Source organism: Panicum virgatum, chromosome 2K (assembly GCF_016808335.1).
Source record: "Panicum virgatum strain AP13 chromosome 2K, P.virgatum_v5, whole genome shotgun sequence".
Lineage (NCBI taxonomy): Eukaryota > Viridiplantae > Streptophyta > Magnoliopsida > Poales > Poaceae > Panicum > Panicum virgatum.
The window spans coordinates 40,486,191-40,490,624 of NC_053137.1; the positions used below are offsets into that span (position 1 = coordinate 40,486,191).

A 4,434-nucleotide genomic window follows, 5' to 3' on the forward strand; every position below is an offset into this window, starting at 1 on the left:
TCTGTTCAGGGGGAGTCTCAGTTTCAGAGGGAGCATAATGTGTGCATGTGCCAACAAGGGGGAGAATTTTTGGGAGAAGTGATCGAACAAGAGGGAGACTTGTTTGATTTTTTTTTGAAAAACTTGTTGTGCACAGGGCTTTGAGAGTGCATCATTTTGGGAGAGTTGCACTTGTGAGAGGGAAAAGCTTTGGTTTGGGAGTGTCTGCTTTGTTTCTGGCTCCTGGTTTCCTCGTTTTCCCTCTGCTTCTTGCATGACTGCGTCGAGCGTTACCTCTGTCTTTGAGGAGTCATGTTTTGGCTTTTGATCGATTGCGTCGAGCCGTTGCCCTTGTCTTAGGGAATCGATCTGTGCTTGAGTAAGTGACTATTCTTGGCTTTCTGAGCTTTTTGTCACTTGCTTGAGTTCTTCACTTTCTTGTTTGTATTTTATCACTTCTCTGTTCTCTGTTCTCAGGTGGTGTGTTGACAATGCACTCATCAAGGGGGAGATTGAGGAATCTTGAGTGCTCTATCCTGCCTGTGATGAGTGAATTGTCAACCGTGCGGTGTGATCGTGCGCTTGGTCTTTGGATTGCAGGTACACGGGCGTCGAGCGTCGACGGAGAGTTGCCGTGGAGGAGCTCAGGCCGGGCGGCAGCTGTGGCGTCCACTCCTGGATCGAGGGCGCAAGCGGCGACGGAAGGCGGGTTTCTTGGTTTGCGCCACAAAACCAAGGAGGCGGACGGCGGATGAAGACGCCAAGTCATGGAGGGACAGGCGTCGGTCTCGGGACTGACGAAGGCCACGGGCGTCGACGGCGTCTAAGGCCTCGCTGCGGGCGAGGAGGTGACGGGCGTCGGGCGGCGTCTAGGGCCGTCAGAAGGCCGAGGCAGGAACGGTGTCTAGGGCCACGGCGTGGAGGCGGTAATCTTCCCGCGAGTGAAGTTTTGACGGTTTTCTCAAAACCGGCCACCTACCCGGGTTTCGCGGACCCTCCAAAACTGCGGACCGGAACTTCGTCGACATGGCGGCATCGCAGCAAAGACTTCGAGTCGAAGAAAGAAACTCCGCCGTCGATTGAGTCTGTACAGCGGGCTGCTGCAGACCCGACCGGTCTGATCGGGCCCTTAGACCGGTCTGGCCGCAGCAGCTGGGTATAAATACCCCTACCAGCCCGTGGCTGGGTGAGTCTCTTAAGTCTTTTGTATTCTCTTCGTTTTTCCTTTTCCCTGCCCCTGCTCCAGGTTAGGGCCAAGGACTCCAACGCAAAAGAGGGTTAGGTTTTAGCTAATCTCTCAATTTTAGTGGGTAGGATGATGGGCGGATGGCTCTAGCTTTGTATAGGTGAATTCCTCTGGAATTTATGAATGAAATCTTGTTGAGATTCACCTTTGTGCACTGAGTATTCGTCCTCCCCTTCCTCTTTTGTGTTTTGGACTTGATTTCTCCTCTCTTGAGATGTTTCGTGTTTAGAGGAATCAAGACCATGGATTCGTGTTTTGCCGAACTCTTTGTGATGATTCCTATGCACCTAGCCTAGTGCCAAACCCTCTGGAATCGCGAGTTCACACGAATTGGAGGTTTTGTGTTCTTGAGAAAACCCCAATCCACTTTGATCTTTCCCCGAATTCTCGAGATTCTTTAATCTTTTGGGTGAGATCTCTTGGGGATATGTTCACGGGACAGGTGTGAAGGTATCCTCCAAGTTTCGTTGGATTTGGACTTTGTTTGCTCGAGATTTGCCTTTTGAAGCTTTGATTGTGGGCTGTCTGGGAGCGACCGGTCTGACCGGTCTGGAAATTCAAATTCCAGCTCCAACCGGTCTGACCGGTCTGAGCTAGCGGTCAGACCGGTCTGACTCAGCAGTGCTGTTGTTTGAGGAGTTTTTCCCGTTTTGCTTCCGCGAAGTTTCCTAGGGTGTGCTGCTGTGAGATAGCTAGTACATAGCTATTCTCTCATACCCTAGGTTGTGGGCTTGTGGTGAATTTTGGGATATAGGCCGAATGATTAATTTCGAGAGAAATTTTGATCGGCTCCCATTCACCCTCTCTGGCCGCCAGTTTTGGTCCCTCACTATGCTGCAACTTTCGTTTGTTTCACTAGGAACCCATTTACTTTGTTTCGCTGAAACTAAAAGTGTGTGCTACTGCGCATGCGCCTCCACTGCCAGTTCGACTAGATGATGTAAAATTAATTAAGGTGCCTCTCTTGTCTCTGCGAGCGAGCTAGACCGCCGATGGATATTACGCATTTAGCCTCACCCCCGTACCTAGCTATATATAGCTACTCTCAATTGCCATCAGCCGTCAAACACTAGTGCTCGTGTCTTTTAGCTTGTGTACTGAAATCAAGCTGCGAATATGCGATGCCTATCTACTTCTGCCTCTGATTTTGTGTTTGCATTGGATTATTGGAAGGGACCGATGCAGGGTGGTGTTCTACAAGTACACTAGTGCATGACTAGCGCGATTAATCATCTGAATTCACTTATTGTTTTAATACATTCGGAATTTTGGCTATGTGGTGGGAGTAAATGGGATTTCATTTTTTGTATGAAACGCTGGTTCTTTGAGCTGGCTTTGGAAAGAAAGTTAAGCAAATACGCTGTAAGAATGTTGAAGCACAGGAATGATGATTAGTACTCAAGCGAAAGTTCTTAACATTTTCAGTAAGAAAAGTGGAGAACGTTGTACAAATATCAGAGACAAATAAAGATTTTGATGGGCTCATGTTAACAATATTGGTTCATACAGTAAACATGTCATTGCCGTAGGCATCTTAAAGCTGCAGCTAATTAGGGAAGAAGTAAGCATATTAGTGGTTACAGCATAAAGGAGGTGTTCATTGGCGATAGCCTTCACATAACTGAAGGCTAGACGGGTTCAGTACAGCACACAAGTAGACTTTTAAAGAGCACTTGATTCTTAGCAAAATGATAAGTGCTCCACAACTGCATAACTCACCATTCAAGCTAGAAGCTACATATAGGGCTTTGACAATAATGGAGGCCATATTTGACTCCCCACATGGCTTCATATTTTTGCAAGAAGGAAACATGTACAAGAGTGTTGTTAGTACGATTAAGAATAAATTGTAGGGTATGAAGATGCATCAATAAATAGCCTTTCTTAACGTATCAGCATAGGCAAACATTTTTTTTTCCACTTCAAAGTTTACGTGTCAAATGTTCCTAAAGCAGTTGGAAATTTTCTTCCATACTAATATTAGACTATCCCCGTTGATCTCTTTTTTAAAAAAAATACCAGAAAGGTATCTCATATCCAATGCATATTAAGAAAAACAATTGGTGATATAAAGTGATAACTTGACACAAAACGATATAGAGAAAATAAAATTACATTGTAAAGTTCTTCGTATTATTCATTCGATTGTTCCGTCCACTGGTGCTTGAAAAAAGCATTGGAAAGTCAACAAGGGAAAGGGACACCTGCAAACGCCATCTCCGCATAAGACTTTAAAGACCGCAAAAACTACACGCTGCCAACAATAAGATCTAGCAACTACTGAAAGAACATCAGCTAGGCGAACACCCCAAAACAGAGGGTTCAAGAAACTGGATCTTGTCGCATAACAAATCGAAGAAAGAGGTTGAAGTTGATGCAACAAAAGATAGTCAACTGCATCTCCCGATTGACATACCAACTGCAAGAATCTGAAAAGAACCTTCAGATTAGCAGAACCAATGCTCACTAACCCTTCCTGGGCACAGCATCAAACGTTGTCAAGGTAGAGAAAAAACCGGAGAGACCTTGCTCCACAACCTCACCGTCACCACCACCTCACCGATGCCACTACAGAACTAAAACTAAAAGAAACTAAGGCTATCCGCACTCATCATACTCTATATCTCATCCTCTATATACCAGTCTATCTATATTTTCTACTCAAATCTATTTTACCCACTCCTATAGTCACTGACGAGTGGGATCCATCCCAACCTTATGTCCCATCCTATTCACTCCCTCTCCCCACGTCTCTCTCTCCTCCCCTGCTTCTTCTCCGCTGCCCACGCTCCTCGCCTCAATCTACGGCGATGCGGCTCCCGGTGGGCATCGACCGGCGGCGCGGCTCTCGGAGGACGACCTCCACGCATCACTCGGCGCGGCGCTAGGCAACCAGGACACCCGATAAGCCATGTCGAGGCTGCCGTGGCGTAGCTCTCGCAGCTGGTCAGCAACCTCCTCACCATGCACAAGCGCCTGCGCAGCATCACGCCACTGTTGCACCACGTTCCATAGAGGAACAGCATGGGCGGCGGCTGCGACACAGGATCAGAGCTGCCGCCATGGGTGTGATGGACATCGAGGGCGGCGGCGACTGCGGCGGCAGCAGGGAGGAGGTGCTGCTGCTCAAGCTCGCCCACGCCAGCGGCAAGCCGATGCGCGTGGACGTCGTGGAGGCGCAAGACGGCAGCGGGCGGTACCGAACCGTC

General features: G+C 48.0%; 1 long non-coding RNA gene across 1 annotated transcript; it reads right to left on the reverse strand.

Annotated features, from left to right (window-relative positions):
• Positions 1 to 2,684: 2,684 nt before the first annotated feature.
• Positions 2,685 to 4,291, reverse strand: LOC120696033. Its single transcript, XR_005683994.1, has 2 exons — positions 3,341 to 4,291; positions 2,685 to 3,011 (listed from the first exon to the last, which is right to left on the reverse strand). It is a non-coding gene; the product is annotated as an uncharacterized LOC120696033 (long non-coding RNA).
• Positions 4,292 to 4,434: the final 143 nt, after the last annotated feature.